Source organism: Somniosus microcephalus, unplaced genomic scaffold (genome assembly GCF_052327205.1).
Source record: "Somniosus microcephalus isolate GS21.2 unplaced genomic scaffold, FLI_Smic_1.0 unresolved_chr1, whole genome shotgun sequence".
NCBI classification, from domain to species: Eukaryota; Metazoa; Chordata; class Chondrichthyes; order Squaliformes; family Somniosidae; genus Somniosus; species Somniosus microcephalus.
In genome coordinates, this window is record NW_028225179.1 from 21,459,893 (window position 1) to 21,468,900 (window position 9,008).

The following is a 9,008-nucleotide window of genomic DNA, read 5'->3' on the forward strand; positions in this document are numbered from 1 at the left end:
CGATTTATGTTGCCATCGATTTCATAAGCATTGAAAATCAGGCCTGTCTTTAATGGAATGGGTCGTGGTCAGTTGTTAATCACTCTGGGTCTATTTACACCGGGAGTGCTCACAGTCCCGGATCATTCTGTGTCTGTTTAAAATGGCAGAGCTCACAGTCCCGGATCATTCCGTTTTTTTTAACGTAGAGCGATTTCAGCTTTCATCACTGAGGTGTTGAGTTTAACTAAATGTGTCGGGGCTCGTCCGGGATTTGAACCCGGGACCTCTCGCATTTTAAGCCACAGAAATTCCCGAAGCGAGAATCATACCCCTAGACCAACGAGCCGCCGACGTTAGGTTTCAAGTTGCATTCCGAATCCCTGCGCTGGTGCAAAACCAGCTCGCAGAAGTCCTGTTCATTCAGTTAAAATATGTTTATCTTTTCCTCAATCCGTTTCTTTTTGGCGAGCATTTTAATTGAATCTGATCACAATTCTCCCCATAAAAAGAGGTACAGCTGCATCGGTGGTCGCGTGGCCTAATGGATAAGGCGTCTGACTTCGGTTGTGAGGTTTTTCAGTTATCAGACGATTGCAGGTTCGAGTCCTGCCGCGGTCGTTCAATTAACTCGGCGACACTTTTTCTGTTCTGAATCTGGCTTCAAACCGACCATTTTTGACAGTCCCTCAACTGAAGCAGCGGAAGGCCTTTTGCTTACATTAAGCTGATTGTACATTTTCAACATTGTAGATCTGTGTGCATGGGCAGGATAAGAGGTGAAGTGGACTTTCTTTCAGGGTATTTCTGCTTAGAAGCAAAAACCAGGAAATGGAATAGCTGAGAGCAGTGCATGGTTGAGACGAGGTGGCCGAGAGGTTGAGGCGATGAACTGTTAATCGAGAAGGCGGATCCCATCCTCGTCGTTATTACGTTTGATACTGGTCCCCTTTCCGAGCTTTTAACTGAAACTTGCCTAAAATAAACTTTCAAATGCAATTTCGTCAGAATCGCCCTGGTGCTCCTGGTCTGTGCCCCATGCATTACTCATATCTTGTTAAAATTAAAAGAGACCACTGCAATTCTTCAACATCTTGAATGAATGTGGAGCAGTGATCGTGATTCGGAGATTGTCGAACTCCTCCTTTCTTCTGCTGAGATTGTCACCGAATGAAAGAGTAGCGGGACCAGAGGCAAATGTTTAGGGAGCAGAAACATAAATTTCTCCTTTAGGAGGCAATGTAATTTCAAAAATATTTATCAACCTTAATGAAGAGATTTTCTGTTTTAGTGTCTTTGGTTGAGAGCTAAATAATGGGCGAGAAAACCTCCTTCTTTTCGGCATACTCTTATGGGATCGGAGGGCCCGGTTTAACGTCTTACCAGCAAGACGGGGGCACCAACAGTGCAGCACTACCTCAGTACTGCACTGGAGTGTCAGCCTGGATTATGTGCTCAAGTCTCTGGAGTGCTGCTTGACTTTGCTGCCGCTGAGCCACGGCTGACACCTAGACTCAGTTCATTTGACTGGAGAGAAATGACGGAGATAAATGGAAAAATTATAATGGAGTAAACCTTCAATTTGTCGTCCAGCAGAAGAGCGGGCATTGTAATCGGCCGCCTATTATAGAAACAGTCCGATTTATGTTGCCATCGATTTCATAAGCATTGCAAATCAGGCCTGTCTTTAATGGAATGGGTCGTGGTCAGTTGTTAATCACTCTGGGTCTGTTTAAACCGGGAGTGCTCACAGTCCCGGATCATTCTGTGTCTGTTTAAAATGGCAGAGCTCACAGTCCCGGATCATTCCGTTTTTTTTAAAGTAGAGCGATTTCAGCTTTCATGACTGAGATGTTGAGTTTAACTAAATGTGACTGGGCTCGTCCGAGATTTGAAACCGGGACCTCTCGCATTTTAAGCCACAGAAATTCCCTAAGCGAGAATCATACCCCTAGACCAACGAGCCGCCGATGTTATGTTTCAAGTTGCATTGCGATTCCCTGCGCTGGTGCAAACCCAGCTCGCAGAAGTCCTGTTCATTCAGTTAAAATATGTTTATCTTTTCCTCAATCCGCTTCTTTTTGCGAGCATTTTAATTGAATCTGCTCACAATTCTCCCCATAAAAAAAGGTACAGCCACATCAGTGGCCGCTGTCTAATGGATAAGGCGTCTGAATTCGGTTGCGAGGTTTTTCAGTTATCAGACGATTGCAGGTTCGAGTCTTGCCGCGGTCGTTCAATTAACTCGGCGACACTTTTTCTGTTCTGAATCTGGCTTCAAACCGACCATTTTTGACAGTCCCTCAACTGAAGCAGCGGAAGGCCTTTTGCTTACATTAAGCTGATTGTACATTTTCAACATTGTAGATCTGTGTGCATGGGCAGGATAAGAGGTGAAGTGGACTTTCTTTCAGGGTATTTCTGCTTAGATGCAAAAACCAGGAAATGGAATGGCTGAGAGCAGTGCATGGTTGAGACGGGGTGGCCGAGAGGTTGAGGCGATGAACTGTTAATCGAGAACGCGGATCCCATCCTCGTCGTTATTACGTTTGATACTGGTCCACTTTCCGAGCTTTTAACTGAAACTTGCCTAAAATAAACTTTCAAATGCAATTTCGTCAGAATCGCCCTGGTGCTCCTGGTCTGTGCCCCATGCATTACTCATATCTTGTTAAAATTAAAAGAGACCACTGCAATTCTTCAACATCTTGAATGAATGTGGAGCAGTGATCGTGATTCGGAGATTGTCGAAATCCTCCTTTCTTCTGCTGAGATTGTCAACGAATGAAAGAGTAGCGGGACCAGAGGCAAATGTTTAGGGAGCAGAAACATAAATTTCTCCTTTAGGAGGCAATGTAATTTCAAAAATATTTATCAACCTTAATGAAGAGATTTTCTGTTTTAGTGTCTTTGGTTGAGAGCTAAATAATGGGCGAGAAATCCTCGTTCTTTTCGGCATACTCTCATGGGATCGGAGGGCCCGGTTTAACGTCTTACCAGCAAGACGGGGGCACCAACAGTGCAGCACTACCTCAGTACTGCACGGGAGTGTCAGCCTGGATTATGTGCTCAAGTCTCTGGAGTGCTGCTTGACTTTGCCCCCGCTGAGCCACGGCTGACACCGACTCTCAGTTCATTTGGCTGGAGAGAAATGACGGAGATAAATGGAAAAATTATAATGGAGTAAACCTTCAATTTGTCGTCCAGCAGAAGAGCGGGCATTGTAATCGGCCGCCTATTATAGAAACAGTCCGATTTATGTTGCCATCGATTTCATAAGCATTGAAAATCAGGCCTGTCTTTAATGGAATGGGTCGTGGTCAGTTGTTAATCACTCTGGGTCTGTTTACACCGGGAGTGCTCACAGTCCCGGATCATTCTGTGTCTGTTTAAAATGGCAGAGCTCACAGTCCCGGATCATTCCGTTTTTTTTAACGTAGAGCGATTTCAGCTTTCATCACTGAGGTGTTGAGTTTAACTAAATGTGTCGGGGCTCGTCCGGGATTTGAACCCGTGAACTCTCGCATTTATAATGCCGCAGAAATTCCCTAAGCGAGAATCATACCCCTAGACCAACGAGCCGCCGATGTTATGTTTCAAGTTGCATTGCGATTCCCTGCGCTGGTGCAAACCCAGCTCGCAGAAGTCCTGTTCATTCAGTTAAAATATGTTTATCTTTTCCTCAATCCGTTTCTTTTTGGCGAGCATTTTAATTGAATCTGATCACAATTCTCCCCATAAAAAGAGGTACAGCCGCATCAGTGGCCGCGTGGCCTAATGAATAAGGCGTCTGACTTCGGTTGCGAGGTTTTTCAGTTAACAGACGATTGCAGGTTCGAGTCCTGCTGCGGTCGTTCAATTAACTCAGCGACACTTTTTCTGTTCTGAATCTGGCTTCAAACCGACCATTTTTGAAAGTCCCTCAACTGAAGCAGCGGAAGGCCTTTTGCTTACATTAAGCTGATTGTACATTTTCAACATTGTAGATCTGTGTGCATGGGAAGGATAAGAGGTGAAGTGGACTTCCTTTCAGGGTATTTCTGCTTAGATGCAAAAACCAGGAAATGGAATGGCTGAGAGCAGTGCATGGTTGAGACGAGGTGGCCGAGAGGTTGAGGCGATGGACTGTTAATCGAGAATGCGGATCCCATCCTCGTCGTTATTACGTTTGATACTGGTCCCCTTTCCGAGCTTTTAACTGAAGCTTGCCTAAAATAAACTTTCAAATGCAATTTCGTCAGAATCGCCCTGGTGCTCCTGGTCTGTGCCCCATGCATTACTCATATCTTGTTAAAATTAAAAGAGACCACTGCAATTCTTCAACATCTTGAATGAATGTGGAGCAGTGATCGTGATTCGGAGATTGTCGAACTCCTCCTTTCTTCTGCTCAGATTGTCACCGAATGAAAGTGTCGCGGGACCAGAGGCAAATGTTTAGGGAGCAGAAACATAAATTTCTATTTTGGAGGCAATGTAATTTCAAAAATATTTATCAACCTTAATGAAGAGATTTTCTGTTTTAGTGTCTTTGGTTGAGAGCTAAATAATGGGCGAGAAATCCTCGCTCTTTTCGGCATACTCTCATGGGATCGGAGGGCCCGGTTTAACGTCTCACCAGCAAGACGGGGGCACCAACAGTGCAGCACTACCTCAGTACTGCACTGGAGTGTCAGCCTGGATTATGTGCTCAAGTCTCTGGAGTGCTGCTTGACTTTGCTGCCGCTGAGCCACGGCTGACACCTACACTCAATTCATTTGGCTGCAGAGAAATGACGGAGATAAATGGAAAAATTATAATGGAGTAAACCTTCAATTTGTCGTCCAGCAGAAGAGCGGGCATTGCAATCGGCCGCCTATTATAGAAACAGTCCGATTTATGTTGCCATCGATTTCATAAGCATTGAAAATCAGGCCTGTCTTTAATGGAATGGGCCGTGGTCAGTTGTTAATCACTCTGGGTCTGTTTACACCGGGAGTGCTCACAGTCCCGGATCATTCTGTGTCTGTTTAAAATGGCAGAGCTCACAGTCCCGGATCATTCCGTTTTTTTTAACGTAGAGCGATTTCAGCTTTCATCACTGAGGTGTTGAGTTTAACTAAATGTGTCGGGGCTCGTCCGGGATTTCAACCCGGGACCTCTCGCATTTTAAGCCACAGAAATTCCCTAAGCGAGAATCATATCCCTAGACCAACGAGCCGCCGATGTTATGTTCCAAGTTGCATTGCGATTCCCTGCGCTGGTGCAAACCCAGCTCGCAGAAGTCCTGTTCATTCAGTTAAAATATGTTTATCTTTTCCTCAATCCGCTTCTTTTTGCGAGCATTTTAATTGAATCTGCTCACAATTCTCCCCATAAAAAGAAATGCAGCCGCATCAGTGGCTGCGTGGCCTAATGGATAAGGCGTCTGACTTCGGTTGCGACGTTTTTCAGTTATCAGACGATTGCAGGTTCGAGTCCTGCCGCGGTCGTTCAATTTAACTCGGCGACACTTTTTCTGTTCTGAATCTGGCTTCAAACCGACCATTTTTGACAGTCCCTCAACTGAAGCAGCGGAAGGCCTTTTGCTTACATTAAGCTGATTGTACATTTTCAACATTGTAGATCTGTGTGCATGGGCAGCATAAGAGGTGAAGTGGACTTTCTTTCAGGGTATTTCTGCTTAGATGCAAACACCAGGAAATGGCATGGCTGAGAGCAGTGCATGGTTGAGACGAGGTGGCCGAGAGGTTGAGGCGATGGACTGTTAATCGAGAATGCGGATCCCATCCTCGTCGTTATTACGTTTGATACTGGTCCCCTTTCCGAGCTTTTAACTGAAACTTGCCTAAAATAAACTTTCAAATGCAATTTCGTCAGAATCGCCCTGGTGCTCCTGGTCTGTGCCCCATGCATTACTCATATCTTGTTAAAATTAAAAGAGACCACTGCAATTCTTCAACATCTTGAATGAATGTGGAGCAGTGATCGTGATTCGGAGATTGTCGAACTCCTCCTTTCTTCTGCTGAGATTGTCACCGAATGAAAGAGTAGCGGGACCAGAGGCAAATGTTTAGGGAGCAGAAACATAAATTTCTATTTTGGAGGCAATGTAATTTCAAAAATATTTATCAACCTTAATGAAGAGATTTTCTGTTTTAGTGTCTTTGGTTGAGAGCTAAATAATGGGCGAGAAATCCTCGCTCTTTTCGGCATACTCTCATGGGATCGGAGGGCCCGGTTTAACGTCTCACCAGCAAGACGGGGGCACCAACAGTGCAGCACTACCTCAGTACTGCACTGGAGTGTCAGCCTGGATTATGTGCTCAAGTCTCTGGAGTGCTGCTTGACTTTGCTGCCGCTGAGCCACGGCTGACACCTACACTCAGTTCATTTGGCTGCAGAGAAATGACGGAGATAAATGGAAAAATTATAATGGAGTAAACCTTCAATTTGTCGTCCAGCAGAAGAGCGGGCATTGCAATCGGCCGCCTATTATAGAAACAGTCCGATTTATGTTGCCATCGATTTCATAAGCATTGAAAATCAGGCCTGTCTTTAATGGAATGGACCGTGGTCAGTTGTTAATCACTCTGGGTCTGTTTACACCGGGAGTGCTCACAGTCCCGGATCATTCTGTGTCTGTTTAAAATGGCAGAGCTCACAGTCCCGGATCATTCCGTTTTTTTTAACGTAGAGCGATTTCAGCTTTCATCACTGAGGTGTTGAGTTTAACTAAATGTGTCGGGGCTCGTCCGGGATTTCAACCCGGGACCTCTCGCATTTTAAGCCACAGAAATTCCCTAAGCGAGAATCATATCCCTAGACCAACGAGCCGCCGATGTTATGTTCCAAGTTGCATTGCGATTCCCTGCGCTGGTGCAAACCCAGCTCGCAGAAGTCCTGTTCATTCAGTTAAAATATGTTTATCTTTTCCTCAATCCGCTTCTTTTTGCGAGCATTTTAATTGAATCTGCTCACAATTCTCCCCATAAAAAGAAATACAGCCGCATCAGTGGCTGCGTGGCCTAATGGATAAGGCGTCTGACTTCGGTTGCGACGTTTTTCAGTTATCAGACGATTGCAGGTTCGAGTCCTGCCGCGGTCGTTCAATTTAACTCGGCGACACTTTTTCTGTTCTGAATCTGGCTTCAAACCGACCATTTTTGACAGTCCCTCAACTGAAGCAGCGGAAGGCCTTTTGCTTACATTAAGCTGATTGTACATTTTCAACATTGTAGATCTGTGTGCATGGGCAGGATAAGAGGTGAAGTGGACTTTCTTTCAGGGTATTTCTGCTTAGATGCAAAAACCAGGAAATGGAATGGCTGAGAGCAGTGCATGGTTGAGACGAGGTGGCCGAGAGGTTGAGGCGATGGACTGTTAATCGAGAAGGCGGATCCCATCCTCGTCGTTATTACGTTTGATACTGGTCCCCTTTCCGAGCTTTTAACTGAAACTTGCCTAAAATAAACTTTCAAATGCAATTTCGTCAGAATCGCCCTGGTGCTCCTGGTCTGTGCCCCATGCATTACTCATATCTTGTTAAAATTAAAAGAGACCACTGCAATTCTTCAACATCTTGAATGAATGTGGAGCAGTGATCGTGATTCGGAGATTGTCGAACTCCTCCTTTCTTCTGCTGAGATTGTCACCGAATGAAAGAGTAGCGGGACCAGAGGCAAATGTTTAGGGAGCAGAAACATAAATTTCTCCTTTAGGAGGCAATGTAATTTCAAAAATATTTATCAACCTTAATGAAGAGATTTTCTGTTTTAGTGTCTTTGGTTGAGAGCTAAATAATGGGCGAGAAATCCTCGCTCTTTTCGGCATACTCTCATGGGATCGGAGGGCCCGGTTCAACGTCTCACCAGCAAGACGGGGGCACCAACAGTGCAGCACTACCTCAGTACTGCACTGGAGTGTCAGCCTGGATTATGTGCTCAAATCTCTGGAGTGCTGCTTGACTTTGCTGCCGCTGAGCCACGGCTGACACCTACACTCAATTCATTTGGCTGCAGAGAAATGACGGAGATAAATGGAAAAATTATAATGGAGTAAACCTTCAATTTGTCGTCCAGCAGAAGAGCGGGCATTGTAATCGGCCGCCTATTATAGAAACAGTCCGATTTATGTTGCCATCGATTTCATAAGCATTGAAAATCAGGCCTGTCTTTAATGGAATGGGTCGTGGTCAGTTGTTAATAACTCTGGGTCTGTTTACACCGGGAGTGCTCACAGTTCCGGATCATTCTGTGTCTGTTTAAAATGGCAGAGCTCACAGTCCCGGATCATTCCGTTTTTTTTAACGTAGAGCGATTTCAGCTTCCATCACTGAGGTGTTGAGTTTAACTAAATGTGTCGGGGCTCGTCCGGGATTTGAACCCGGAATCTCTCGCATTTTAAGCCACAGAAATTCCCTAAGCGAGAATCATACCCCTAGACCAACGAGCCGCCAACGTTATGTTTCAAGTTGCATTCCGATTCCCTGCGCTGGTGCAAACCCAGCTCGCAGAAGTCCTGTTCATTCAGTTAAAATATGTTTATCTTTTCCTCAATCCGTTTCTTTTTGGCGAGCATTTTAATTGAATCTGATCACAATTCTGCCCATAAAAAGAGATACAGCCGCATCAGTGGTCGCGTGGCCTAATGGATAAGGCGTCTGACTTTGGTTGCGAAGTTTTTCAGTTATCAGACGATTGCAGGTTCGAGTCCTGCCGCGGTCGTTCAATTAACTCGGCGACTCTGAATCTGGCTTCAAACCGACCATTTTTGACAGTCCCTCAACTGAAGCAGCGGAAGGCCTTTTGCTTACATTAAGCTGATTGTACATTTTCAACATTGTAGATCTGTGTGCATGGGCAGGATAAGAGGTGAAGTGGACTTTCTTTCAGGGTATTTCTGCTTAGATGCAAAAACCAGGAAATGGAATGGCTGAGAGCAGTGCATGGTTGAGACGGGGTGGCCGAGAGGTTGAGGCGATGGACTGTTAATCGAGAAGGCGGATCCCATCCTCGTCGTTATTACGTTTGATACTGGTCCACTTTCCGAG

At 45.3% G+C, this 9,008-nt stretch overlaps 3 non-coding genes across 3 annotated transcripts; 1 reads left to right on the forward strand and 2 right to left on the reverse strand.

The window, feature by feature from the left end:
• Positions 1-238: 238 nt before the first annotated feature.
• Positions 239-328, reverse strand: trnap-cgg (transfer RNA proline (anticodon CGG)). The gene is given in 2 exon segments: positions 239-274; positions 293-328. It is a non-coding gene; the product is annotated as a tRNA-Pro (tRNA).
• Positions 329-8,320: 7,992 nt separating this feature from the next.
• Positions 8,321-8,410, reverse strand: trnap-agg (transfer RNA proline (anticodon AGG)). Its single transcript is given in 2 exon segments — positions 8,321-8,356; positions 8,375-8,410. It is a non-coding gene; the product is annotated as a tRNA-Pro (tRNA).
• Positions 8,411-8,591: 181 nt separating this feature from the next.
• On the forward strand, positions 8,592-8,682 carry trnaq-uug (transfer RNA glutamine (anticodon UUG)). The gene is given in 2 exon segments: positions 8,592-8,628; positions 8,647-8,682. It is a non-coding gene; the product is annotated as a tRNA-Gln (tRNA).
• Positions 8,683-9,008: the final 326 nt, after the last annotated feature.